This window comes from Prunus mume, linkage group LG5 (assembly GCF_029339155.1).
Source record: "Prunus mume cultivar Tortuosa linkage group LG5, ASM2933915v1, whole genome shotgun sequence".
Lineage (NCBI taxonomy): Eukaryota > Viridiplantae > Streptophyta > Magnoliopsida > Rosales > Rosaceae > Prunus > Prunus mume.
The window spans coordinates 15,037,551-15,052,057 of NC_142702.1; the positions used below are offsets into that span (position 1 = coordinate 15,037,551).

A 14,507-nucleotide genomic window follows, 5' to 3' on the forward strand; every position below is an offset into this window, starting at 1 on the left:
GCATTTGCTGAATTTTGTGCCACAAATGGTATAATTCATCAAACGACAGCTCCTTATACACCGCAACAAAACGGTGTTGCTGAAAGGAAAAATAGGACATTAAAAGACATGATAAATTCTATGCTGAATAGTTCTGGGCTTCCACATAACATGTGGGGTGAAGCCTTACTTACTGCAAATACAATCTTGAATCGAATTCCACATAAAACGAGTAACAAGTCACCATATGAAGTATGGAAAGGAAGGTTACCAACCTATAAGACACTCAAAGTGTGGGGTTGCCTAGCAAAAGTTCAAGTTCCTTTGCCAAAGAGAACTAAACTTGGACCCAAAACTATAGATTGTGTTTTCATTGGATTTGCATCCAATAGTGCTGCTTATAGATTTTTAGTATTTCACTCTGATGTTTCTGATATACATGTGAATACAATACTAGAATCTGTGGATGTAATATTCTTTGAGGACATTTTTCCTTATAAACAAGGAAGGTCCAATGTCAATAGCAAAAGAACTATTGATGATTCTAGAATAAATGAGAATTCTAGAATAGATGATGGTAATCCTACTTCATCTAGTGTTCAAGAAAATGAACAAGATCAAGAACCTAGAAGAAGTAAAAGGACAAGAATACCAAAAGATTTTGGACCAGATTTCTTGACCATGATAGCTGAAGCTGAGCCTCAAACATATAAAGAGGCAATATCAAGTCCAGAAGCTCCATTTTGGAAAGAAGCAATCAATAGTGAGGTTGAATCCATTATGCAAAATCATACATGGGAATTGGTTGATATACCACCTGGTAATAGACCAATTGGATACAAATGGATCTTTAAGAAGAAATTAAAAGCAGATGGTACAATTGATAAGTATAAGGCTCGGTTGGTAGCCAAAGGATACCGTCAAAAGGAAGGCTTAGATTTGTTTGACACATACTCACCTGTGACAAGAATAACATCAATAAGGATGTTGATTGCTATAGCGTCAATTTATGACATGGAAATACATCAAATGGATGTAAAAACCGCTTTCTTAAATGGAGAGTTGGATGAGGAAATATATATGGAACAACCTGAGGGGTTTGTAGTAAAAGGTCAAGAACTAAAGGTTTGCAAACTTGTAAAGTCTCTCTATGGACTAAAACAAGCTCCAAAGCAATGGCATGAAAAATTTGACCATACTATGATGACACATGGTTTTAAAATAAACGAATGTGATAAATGTGTCTATATCAAGACACATAAGAACACATGTGTTATAGTGTGTCTGTATGTAGATGACATGCTCATAATTGGGACTAACAAGGACATAATTAACTCTACCAAGAAAATGTTAAACTCCAGTTTTGACATGAAAGACTTAGGTCTTGCTGATTTAATTCTTGGAATTAGAGTCAAAAGAAATTCAGACGGTTATATATTAACACAGTCCCATTATGTAGAAACTGTTCTTAGAAAGTTTGGTCATTTTGGAAGTAATCATGCTGTAACACCTTTTGATGCAAGTTGCAAATTAAAGAAGAATGAAGGTGAATCTATTTCACAAAAGAAATATTCACAAATCATTGGTAGTCTTATGTACATTATGAATTGTACAAGACCTGATATAGCCTATTCCGTGAGTAGACTTAGTAGGTATACAAGTAATCCAGGACATGATCATTGGGAAGCATTGATTAGAGTTTTGAGATATTTAAATTACACCTTGGAGTATGGATTACACTATACCAAATATCCTCCAGTACTAGAAGGATATAGTGATGCCAATTGGATTTCTAATGATTTAGAAACAAATTCCACTAGTGGATATGTTTTTACACTAGGAGGAGCATCCATATCTTGGAAATCTAGTAAACAAACTTGCATAGCCCGATCAACAATGGAATCGGAATTTGTAGCTTTAGATAAAGCTGGTGAAGAAGCCGAGTGGCTAAGAAACTTTTGGAAGATATTCCTATATGGCCTAAGCTCTGTGACGGCTGTTTGTATACATTGTGATTGTATGGCTGCTCAAGCAAGAGCCAAAAATAATGTATACAATGGAAAGTCTAGACATATTAGACGAAGGCATAATACAATCAAGCAGTTGCTCTCAAATGGAATAATTTCTATTGACTACATAAAGTCAAGACAAAACCTTGCGGATCCATTTACAAAAGGCTTGTCAAGAGAGCAAATCAAAGTAACATCGAGGGGAATGGGATTGAAGCCAATTCAATAAATGAATCGGCCTAACGGAAACCTAACCTAGCTGATTGGAGATCCCATGGTCTAGGTTCAATAGGCAAACTGGTTAGGCATAATTCAAAAGAGCTAACACACTTAAATCTCATTCCTATGATAGAAAGAAGTGTGTTGTCTGCAAGAAGTCTATTAGGGTACGAAAGTTTAATGATGTTGATTTCTTGACATCAAGAGGAATAGAGCAGACTATTCATAGTCAACATTACCTATGTAGGAGTAAATGTGGGGTCGCATTTATGAGAATGAGATGGCTAAATTCTCTAAAGCTCCTATGAATCCAGGATCTGTTCAGGACCAAAATGAACACAAACGTATGAATAAGTGGTATGTTAAGATGTAACATATGTGATACTTGTTGTCTCGGTTTACTACAAAAGGTGAACAGTTCAAGATTTTATATTCACTGCGTCACCCAGTAAATCCGATAAGTATTCACTAAGGTAGGTTCAAGTCCAAAAGACACCTCTCCTGATATGTGTTATATCTAAGTTTTCTCTCAAATATGCACGTTATAATTTTCCTATACAAATGTGGGGTATTGTTAGAGTTTGTATAGGAAATTACACTTGCATGTAGTCCCACATTGGAAGAGAGTAGTTTTCTTCCATAGTTTATAAGCACCAACACATTAGAATTACTAAATAGAGTATGGGCCTAGTGGAGGCAAACTTGAGCCTCAACATGGTTTGAGCTTGGATTATATATATATTTGTGTAATAAATATATATATAATTAATTGTCAAAAGATGGGCCTTAGGCCTTGGGGGCTCTTGGGCTCTGTTGATTTAATTAATAATTAATTTTTATTAATTGAAAATTCGGTTTTTTCAGATAAACCAAAATCTGAAATTGGAATTAATTAAAACAGTTAACATAACTGTTGGATGAAGAGGTGTCAGACCTCTATATAATGACAATACGACCAAACCAGAAAAAGACTTTTGAACTGCATCATCATTCTCACATTTTACACTTCCTGAGAGAATTCATACCACTGTTCGCCAGAAATCAAGCCACTGTGCTTAGGCTTAGATTTAAGATAGTTTAATCCTGGTGGATGACTCTATCGAACTACAAGCACAAGGGTAGAGGAGAAATACTGTCTAAAGGACACTGCAAATCTGCAGGACTCTATCTACAATTCAAGTCAGTATTCTACAATCTATATTATTGTTGTATTGATTCAATTATATCTATATAAAATATATTCGTTGGTTTTTATTATTCTGTTATTTTGGTTTTATATTGATTGTTCTCCAACAATCTTTAGATAGTATTATGGAACAATCAGGAAGTAAGACCTCTCATGCCGAAAAGCCTGAGAAATTCAAAGGCACTGACTTCAAACGTTGGCAACAGAAGATGTTGTTCTATCTGACAACATTAAATCTAGCCCACATTCTCAGACAGGATGCCCCTGTGTCGAATAAGGATCCTGCAACCAAAGAGACTGTCGCTGCAATTGATGCATGGACACAATCTGATTTTCTGTGCAGGAACTATATCTTGAATGGACTTGATGATGCACTGTATGATGTCTATGCAGCATTCAAGACGGCTAGAGAAGTTTGGGAATCTCTTGAGAAAAAATATAAAACTGAAGATGCAGGATCCAAGAAATTTGTTGTAGGCAGATTTCTGGATTTCAAGATGGTAGATTCCAAACCTGTTGTCAAACAAGTTGAAAACCTCCAGAAAATTATCCATGAGATTCTTGCTGAAGGCATGAAGATCAATGAATCTTTCCAAGTGGCGTCCTTGATTGAAAAACTCCCACCAAATTGGAAAGAATTCAAGAGTTATTTGAAGCACAAGAGAAAGGAGATGAGTATGGAGGATCTCATTGTTAGGCTTCGGATTGAGGAGGATAACAGAATAAGTGAGAACAAGAATGTGGTTTCAAACATGGAAGCCAAGGCAAACATAGTTGAAGGAACCTCAGCAAAACCAAAATTCAATCCCAAAATGAACAAGAAGAACTTTGTTCCTGGAGCAAAAGGAAAAGACTTCAAAAAGATTAAAGGAGCATGCTTTGGAGTCTGTGGGAAAACAGGCCATAAGGCTCAAGACTGCAGCATAGAAGGAATCGAATCCTGCCAATCCGCAAATCCAAACTACAACAGCCAAGGAACAATCAGGCCAATGTGATCAAGAAAACTTGGCTGCAGTGGTGTCAGAAACCAACATGGTTTCGAATGACAATGAGTGGCTGATTGATACTGGAGCCACCCGCCATATCTGTGGTGATAAGAATGCATTTCTTACTTACCAAGAGATACATGGCGGTGAACAACTGCTTATGGGAAATGCCTCTGCATCTGCTGTTGTTGGAAAGGGAAAAGTGCTTCTGAAATTCACCTCTGGAAAGGAACTAACCCTCCTAGATGTGCTGCATGTGCCAGACATAAGAAGGAACTTGGTATCTGGACCTGTTCTAAGCAACAAAGGATTCAAACTAGTTTTCGAATCCAACAAAGTTGTACTAACTAAGGGGGGAATGTTTGTGGGAAAAGGTTATCTTGCTGATGGGTTATTCAAACTCAATGTATCTGCCAATTCTATGAATAATAATATAAATAAGGCTTCTGCTTATATGGTTGATTCTTCTTCTACATTATGGCATGCTAGATTAGGACATGTGAATTTCCGTTCCTTACATAGAATGTATAATTTAGGATTGCTGCCTAAGTTAGATTCTATTGAAAATATTAAATGTGAAACATGTACAGAATCTAAATTTTCCAGAAAAAGTTTTAAATCTGTACATAATAGGTCCAATGAACTGCTAGGCTTAATTCATAGTGATTTATGTGATTTTAAATCAACACCAAGTCGTGGAGGAAAGCAATATTATGTGACTTTCATTGATGATTGCAGCAAGTACTGTTATGTATATTTATTACATAGCAAAGATGGGACCTTGAATATGTTTAAGACATATAAGGCTGAAGTTGAAAATCAACTCAACAGAAAAATTAAAGTCCTAAGATCAGATAGAGGAGGGGAATATGAATCCACTGCATTTGCTGAATTTTGTGCCACAAATGGTATAATTCATCAAACGACAGCTCCTTATACACCGCAACAAAACGGTGTTGCTGAAAGGAAAAATAGGACATTAAAAGACATGATAAATTCTATGCTGAATAGTTCTGGGCTTCCACATAACATGTGGGGTGAAGCCTTACTTACTGCAAATACAATCTTGAATCGAATTCCACATAAAACGAGTAACAAGTCACCATATGAAGTATGGAAAGGAAGGTTACCAACCTATAAGACACTCAAAGTGTGGGGTTGCCTAGCAAAAGTTCAAGTTCCTTTGCCAAAGAGAACTAAACTTGGACCCAAAACTATAGATTGTGTTTTCATTGGATTTGCATCCAATAGTGCTGCTTATAGATTTTTAGTATTTCACTCTGATGTTTCTGATATACATGTGAATACAATACTAGAATCTGTGGATGTAATATTCTTTGAGGACATTTTTCCTTATAAACAAGGAAGGTCCAATGTCAATAGCAAAAGAACTATTGATGATTCTAGAATAAATGAGAATTCTAGAATAGATGATGGTAATCCTACTTCATCTAGTGTTCAAGAAAATGAACAAGATCAAGAACCTAGAAGAAGTAAAAGGACAAGAATACCAAAAGATTTTGGACCAGATTTCTTGACCATGATAGCTGAAGCTGAGCCTCAAACATATAAAGAGGCAATATCAAGTCCAGAAGCTCCATTTTGGAAAGAAGCAATCAATAGTGAGGTTGAATCCATTATGCAAAATCATACATGGGAATTGGTTGATATACCACCTGGTAATAGACCAATTGGATACAAATGGATCTTTAAGAAGAAATTAAAAGCAGATGGTACAATTGATAAGTATAAGGCTCGGTTGGTAGCCAAAGGATACCGTCAAAAGGAAGGCTTAGATTTGTTTGACACATACTCACCTGTGACAAGAATAACATCAATAAGGATGTTGATTGCTATAGCGTCAATTTATGACATGGAAATACATCAAATGGATGTAAAAACCGCTTTCTTAAATGGAGAGTTGGATGAGGAAATATATATGGAACAACCTGAGGGGTTTGTAGTAAAAGGTCAAGAACTAAAGGTTTGCAAACTTGTAAAGTCTCTCTATGGACTAAAACAAGCTCCAAAGCAATGGCATGAAAAATTTGACCATACTATGATGACACATGGTTTTAAAATAAACGAATGTGATAAATGTGTCTATATCAAGACACATAAGAACACATGTGTTATAGTGTGTCTGTATGTAGATGACATGCTCATAATTGGGACTAACAAGGACATAATTAACTCTACCAAGAAAATGTTAAACTCCAGTTTTGACATGAAAGACTTAGGTCTTGCTGATTTAATTCTTGGAATTAGAGTCAAAAGAAATTCAGACGGTTATATATTAACACAGTCCCATTATGTAGAAACTGTTCTTAGAAAGTTTGGTCATTTTGGAAGTAATCATGCTGTAACACCTTTTGATGCAAGTTGCAAATTAAAGAAGAATGAAGGTGAATCTATTTCACAAAAGAAATATTCACAAATCATTGGTAGTCTTATGTACATTATGAATTGTACAAGACCTGATATAGCCTATTCCGTGAGTAGACTTAGTAGGTATACAAGTAATCCAGGACATGATCATTGGGAAGCATTGATTAGAGTTTTGAGATATTTAAATTACACCTTGGAGTATGGATTACACTATACCAAATATCCTCCAGTACTAGAAGGATATAGTGATGCCAATTGGATTTCTAATGATTTAGAAACAAATTCCACTAGTGGATATGTTTTTACACTAGGAGGAGCATCCATATCTTGGAAATCTAGTAAACAAACTTGCATAGCCCGATCAACAATGGAATCGGAATTTGTAGCTTTAGATAAAGCTGGTGAAGAAGCCGAGTGGCTAAGAAACTTTTTGGAAGATATTCCTATATGGCCTAAGCCTGTGACGGCTGTTTGTATACATTGTGATTGTATGGCTGCTCAAGCAAGAGCCAAAAATAATGTATACAATGGAAAGTCTAGACATATTAGACGAAGGCATAATACAATCAAGCAGTTGCTCTCAAATGGAATAATTTCTATTGACTACATAAAGTCAAGACAAAACCTTGCGGATCCATTTACAAAAGGCTTGTCAAGAGAGCAAATCAAAGTAACATCGAGGGGAATGGGATTGAAGCCAATTCAATAAATGAATCGGCCTAACGGAAACCTAACCTAGCTGATTGGAGATCCCATGGTCTAGGTTCAATAGGCAAACTGGTTAGGCATAATTCAAAAGAGCTAACACACTTAAATCTCATTCCTATGATAGAAAGAAGTGTGTTGTCTGCAAGAAGTCTATTAGGGTACGAAAGTTTAATGATGTTGATTTCTTGACATCAAGAGGAATAGAGCAGACTATTCATAGTCAACATTACCTATGTAGGAGTAAATGTGGGGTCGCATTTATGAGAATGAGATGGCTAAATTCTCTAAAGCTCCTATGAATCCAGGATCTGTTCAGGACCAAAATGAACACAAACGTATGAATAAGTGGTATGTTAAGATGTAACATATGTGATACTTGTTGTCTCGGTTTACTACAAAAGGTGAACAGTTCAAGATTTTATATTCACTGCGTCACCCAGTAAATCCGATAAGTATTCACTAAGGTAGGTTCAAGTCCAAAAGACACCTCTCCTGATATGTGTTATATCTAAGTTTTCTCTCAAATATGCACGTTATAATTTTCCTATACAAATGTGGGGTATTGTTAGAGTTTGTATAGGAAATTACACTTGCATGTAGTCCCACATTGGAAGAGAGTAGTTTTCTTCCATAGTTTATAAGCACCAACACATTAGAATTACTAAATAGAGTATGGGCCTAGTGGAGGCAAACTTGAGCCTCAACATGGTTTGAGCTTGGATTATATATATATTTGTGTAATAAATATATATATAATTAATTGTCAAAAGATGGGCCTTAGGCCTTGGGGGCTCTTGGGCTCTGTTGATTTAATTAATAATTAATTTTTATTAATTGAAAATTCGGTTTTTTCAGATAAACCAAAATCTGAAATTCGAATTAATTAAAACAGTTAACATAACTGTTGGATGAAGAGGTGTCAGACCTCTATATAATGACAATACGACCAAACCAGAAAAAGACTTTTGAACTGCATCATCATTCTCACATTTTACACTTCCTGAGAGAATTCATACCACTGTTCGCCAGAAATCAAGCCACTGTGCTTAGGCTTAGATTTAAGATAGTTTAATCCTGGTGGACAGACTCCTATCGAACTACAAGCACAAGGGTAGAGGAGAAATACTGTCTAAAGGACACTGCAAATCTGCAGGACTCTATCTACAATTCAAGTCAGTATTCTACAATCTATATTATTGTTGTATTGATTCAATTATATCTATATAAAATATATTCGTTGGTTTTTATTATTCTGTTATTTTGGTTTTATATTGATTGTTCTCCAACACCTGGGAGAACAAGGAAGAAGAGGATGAGGTCAGCAGGTGAACAACCACCAAATCTAATCCTACAGCCACCAAGTTGCAGAGGTATAACTTGGAAACTACCAAATCTTCTTAAACTCCACATGCGTCTGAAAAGCCTTAAGCTTCTCAAACCGCCCCACCTTCTCAAACTGCTCAAACTTCTCAAACTGCCAAAAAAAAAAAAAAAGAGGTTCAAGTCTCTCACAAAGAGGATTAAACTTCCTAAAAAGAAGGATGGTTCTCAAACTGTGCAAGGATCTCAATTTGTGCAAGGAAGTGAATCTGTGCAAACTTGTCCAGGTTCTCAAACTAGCCAATGTTCTCAACCTGCCCAAACTTCTCAAACTGTGCATGGATCTCAACCAAGTGCAAGCTCATCACACCCTTTTGCCAATGGTACAAACAAAAAGGGGTTTAAATCTCCTGCCAAGAGGAAGAAATTTACCAATCGGAAGGATTTGTTGGATGGTTATCAACCTTGGAGATTCTGATGATGTGCAAGTGTTATATGTTTTGTTAAAATGCCTCTTATGAAGACCTTTTCATTCCACTATTATTTTGCAAGTCCAACTGTTAAGGACAAGTGTTAAGGACAACCCTTTCAAATGCGGCTTTTGATTGAACTATTATTTTGCAAGTCTAACTGTTAAGGACTTGATCAGTAATGTTATAAACTGTGAGGAGTTGATGGATGTTATAAACTATAAGGATTTGATTAGTGTTATAAATTGTTTCCAACTTGGTGCAATTTTGATCAATATTATGAACTGTTTCCAGGTATTCATTAGATAAGTTGATTTGTATACTTTTTTTTCGTACCTTCTAGGAAGTGTTGGAGGTATTGTTATTTTGGTAATGCTTTTGATACCATTACAGAAGTACCAAAATCCAAAAACTGACTCCCACATTGTGTTCAAAAACCACATTCATTAGATAAGTACCAATACATTGTTACATACAGTTGCAAAATCAAACCATGTTCCTCCATCATTATATACGTACCAATACATGATATTTTACATACAGTTGCAATATGGACTTCTAAAATCTACCTAATTCCTCCATTGCAAGGGCCACATTTTGTGGCAAATGTTACAGAAATTGCCAAAACAACAACATTACTAAACCTCAAGAAAGAATAAGCCAACCCATTAACTTTATTTCTCTTGATTGATGATGCCCAACGTCCTTTTCAAGTTCCTTCAATCTTCCAAGTAGCCAACTCACCATAGCCTTCTCTCTAGGTGGAAATTCAACATCCACCCAAACAAAAAACCTACATCCTTTTTTCCTTCTATGCATCAACCATTAATAGAAATTAATAAAAAAATTTAACCCAATTCACAGACTTTGAACAACAAAACTTACCCCTGACGAGTTTGGACAAACATGGAATCTTTTGAAGTGGGTTGGCCTTAGTCCAAGTAGTTTGTAAGCAAGCTATCTTCCCACAAAAGCAACGCGGTGCCACCACATCCAACTATTCCCAAACCTTGGTCAAGAGGGCAAAGTGGGTCACTTTAACTTTGAGAGGGTAAAGTGAGAATTGACCGATGTTCCAAGGGGCACTGTAGTAGTTAAGCATATTTTTTTACAACAAGTAAGAATTAATCTTAGCCTCTTAAATTATTTCATAGTTAGTAAAATACAAAACGAGAAAAATACGAATAAAATATGTACGTGTTTTATTCGGCAAAATTTTAACAAGTTACAACTGAAAAGTTCGGCCACTATACAATATTTTAATATAATTTATTTAAATATTTAAATATTTTTTTATTCAATAATATGTGAAAATTATGTGTATAATACATGAATTTTGTGTATTATTGAAAATTTTGTAAAAACATACGTGTATTAAACATGAAAAAGATATTTTACGGAGTCTTTAAAATGTGTACGGAAAATGAAATTATTATTTAAAAATACATACGTACATGTATAATACGAGTATGAAACGGGGAAAATGCTAAATTCTTTATATGATTAATAACTCTGAAAAAGTAAAAAATCAAAATTGGATAATAGAGACTCAGGTAATGGCCTAAACTACTCTAATCGATAAACGAAACTCAGTAAAAAAAGGGACATATATTTAAGGAGTATAATGGTGCGGTTATACTATTTATTAAAAAAACATAAATAAAAAAAAGGGACCCTAGTGATTAATAGTGTGCCACATCTTTAATGGCTCTCAACATTCAAAAATCCAGATTTTTTCTTAAACTTGAAGAAAGGTGATCAGAGATGTGGCGCTATTGGAACTCAAGTAGAGTGGAAGCAAGAGACACGTAGCTCAAATAGTTAAGAGCAGTTTTCCCTATACTAGAGGTCTTATATTCGAATCCCACCTTTCCAATATCACTTGTGCTAAAAATAAAATAAACAAGAAGAATGAAAAATTAGAAATTGGTAATGATTAAAGAACACAATTTTATATTATAGAACTATAAATATCATAATCTACATGGGATTAGTTTGTCAGACCAGCCTTTACAAAATATGCAAAGGCTTATTTACTGTTTCACCCTCTAGAACGAACACTCAATCTCACTTTACCCCCTCAAATTGAAATTTTCTCATTTAACCCACTTGAATCTCTAAAAATTGTTAAAATTTTCTCACTTTACCACTTTCATCCATTTCCATCCACAAAACCATTAAATGTGATGACGTGGCATGGACATTCTAGTAATTTTAGCTCATTATCTTCTCTCTGCCTCTTTCTCTTATATGCCTTTCTATTCTCTCCTCTCCCCTCGCCAAAACCAACCCCTACCCCATACCTAACCCTCCATGGAATTACTCAACACGCCCCAACCACCACTACTTAAAAAATTTTAAAAAATCTTCTCAACAATCACTCCCCATATTCTCTCTTAGCAGAGAGAGAGAGAGAGAGAGAGAGAGAGAGAGAGAAGATGGAGATGGGTGGGGTTCGATGAAGGTTAGATGGGGGAAGGGAGAGAAGAGAGAGGCAGAGCAAGTGAGGTGAGAGAGAGATAGTTAGACATAAGAGACAATATAGATAAATAATAGACGACGGAAGTGGTAAAGTGATAAAATTTCAGCAATATTTAGAGATTCTGGGTGTTAAGTGAGAAAATTTCAATTTAAGGGGATAAAGTGAGACCGAGCATCCGTTTCAGGGGTGAAACAGTAAATAAGCCATATGCAAATTAACAACACAAGTCAATAAAGAATGAAACGAAGACTTCTCAGCCAAAAAGAAGATAAATTAGAAGCAAAATTGCCGGAAAGAATAGGAGGGAAAATTAGACTATGCTATTTCAAATTTCAAATTTTAGGAAATTTACACCTAAATACATAACCTAAAGGAATATACCCAATTTTTAGGATACAGATACCCAATTTTTAGAGTTAATACAAAGATGGAAGTACAATAACCATCAAAGGTTAGTCCAGGGAGAGTACACCGACATCAACAATGTAACTCCCAACATAGCCACACATGACCAGAATGAATACGTTAAAGATACCGAGAGCCTAGACATAACATGCAAGAAACGACTCACCTGAGCACTCAACTACAAATGCAAAACTACCGTTAACTCTCACAAGCAAATTACAAGGAGAGAATCGTATGCAACACACTCAAACGAGTTGAAGCAAATAATACAACATAAAACTATTCTTCCTTTCTGTAATCAAAAGTAATTCCTCTATGCCATAATAATATTACATACTAATCATGTGTGCATTATCTAACTAAGGAGGCTTAAACCATACAAGCTTATTGAATTCATGCATGCCACTTACAAACCTTCATGAATTGATAATACAGTTGTTACCTAACTTCATTAGAAAATCACTTGTGCACAAATTACTCAAAACACAGATTCATCCCATCCATTATTTCACTAACAATGCTATTCCATACATCAACGGATTTATCACACAGTGAACTAAACCTAATACATAATTCAATTAAATGCCACAACCAAAATACATAATTCAACTAAAATGCCATTGTGCCACTACCAAAATACATAGTTCAACAAAAGTAACAAAAATCAAATTCAAATGAGACTACTTAATTAATAGACAAAGTTCAACCAAAACACCACAACCAAAGAAGTTTACTACTATATCATACATCATAAATAATTCTCCCTCCTGGTCTAGTCCAGGTATTAATGCTTGAGGTGTTGTCTGAATTTTTTCTGTTTGCCTCTCATTCATCTTTGCCATAATTCTCTCTGCCTTTTGATGTAATCTTGGTTGGATAACATGCTTTTCGTTTAAAGTCAGCAAATAAATTATACAATACTTTATGTCTTTCAGCAAAATAATCTTGTTTTGATAGGATTTAAAAACTGAAGTGTTAACGGGAGAACAGCGCTAATGAACAATCATGAAAGTATGCAGACTAAAGATCAATCCAGCTAGACACTGTTCCTATGCAACAGTGTAATGACGAAAATGCTCCTCATTTTACTGTTGTTCTCCGTTTTGTTTTCTCTTTCGCACAGTGAATTGTCCAAACTACCCTCCACTAAATATTTTCTTCTGTTCCCTTTTTGCCCCTTCTCCTTCGGATCTCTTCCGCTCCCAACGTTTCGTTCGCTCAGAGAAGCCTTCCATTTCCAATCGATTTCGAACTAGCTGGTTGGGCTGGTTCGGGGCAGCGATGGATGATCTGAGTTCATTGTTGGAGATGCGTCGGGGGCCGTCGATTTTCGCTCTGCTTTTTGGTCTTCATCTCATCGGTTTTCCTCTCAGATGTTGCGTTCGAGTGTTGCCGTTACAGCTGCGCTTCATCCTTCTTCTCATCGCACGGGTTTAGCTCAAAGGGATTTCTAGGTTTTGTAAAAAAAGGTTGGTTTTAACGTTCTTTTGGTTTTCTAGGTTGGTTTATTCATTTGTCATGTCGAAAATTGAGAAGTAAATCAGAAATTGAGTTTGGTTTGTTGTTACAGGGAGGAAGATCGAAGGAAAAAGAGCTGGAGTAATCAATATAGGAACCCCCACTCTGCTCATCAATCGGGTAATTGATGACTGTGTGGCTGATATTCTGTTTGCCTTGACTCCTCCATTTTTTATTCTTTATTTTTTATGACTCCAGACCAGAACTATAATTCTAAGAGATGTAGCCAGAATGATTGGCAAGAGATGTAGCCAGATCAGAAGGTTGCGTGTTCTGAGAATTGTGTGTAGAGTAAAAATATACTGGCTTTTGTTCATTCCGACGTGGCAAAATGCCAATATATTTGTGGATTTTCTCTTCTTAATGCTACGTAATTGCTGTTTTGCTTTAGCATACTGATTAATTAAGGGTCTAGATTCTGAATGAGAACTGTCATTAGTTTTCGAAATTCTTCCCTTTTTACTTTCGCCAAAATGTTCAGATTGAAACTATGATCCCTCATTCAAAAAGATGACCAGCTATTTTACACGCCAAAGTTTCTCTAAACTTGACTTTCTGAAAGAGAAGATTTGAATGACTGATGAAACAGAGAATATGATTATATGTCAAATAGTACATTGTTGTTCTTCAAAATTATTGGCAAGAACTATAATTCTAAGAGCCATTTACTTAATCTAACATGGCAAGAAAGAGTCGTAAAACCCCAGCAGAGAAATGAGCTTAGTCAAGTATCTGCATCTATTTCACATCTATATAGGCAAGTTGCGAGCTTTAAGGCCGCATTTATGTTCCCTTCCTTTACAGTCAACGTGTTCTTAGTCTTAATTTTGTATGTTT

The 14,507-nt window shown here is 35.6% G+C and overlaps 1 protein-coding gene across 4 annotated transcripts in view; it reads left to right on the forward strand.

Annotated features, from left to right (window-relative positions):
- Nucleotides 1–14,507, forward strand: part of LOC103331340 (B3 domain-containing protein Os04g0386900-like) — a 36,285-nt gene that overhangs the window by 19,534 nt on the left and 2,244 nt on the right. Inside the window, exons 1-2 of one of the 4 annotated variants that reach the window (XM_089053067.1) lie at nt 10,864–10,871; nt 13,727–13,790. The exons of 1 other annotated variant lie outside the window; for it this stretch is intronic. The gene's annotated coding sequence lies outside the window, so the exon portion shown is untranslated. Of the gene's footprint in view, nt 1–10,863; nt 10,872–13,349; nt 13,622–13,722; nt 13,791–14,507 lie in introns of those variants that run through there. 2 more of the 4 variants (XM_016794133.2, XM_008233956.3) reach the window with 2 other exon arrangements.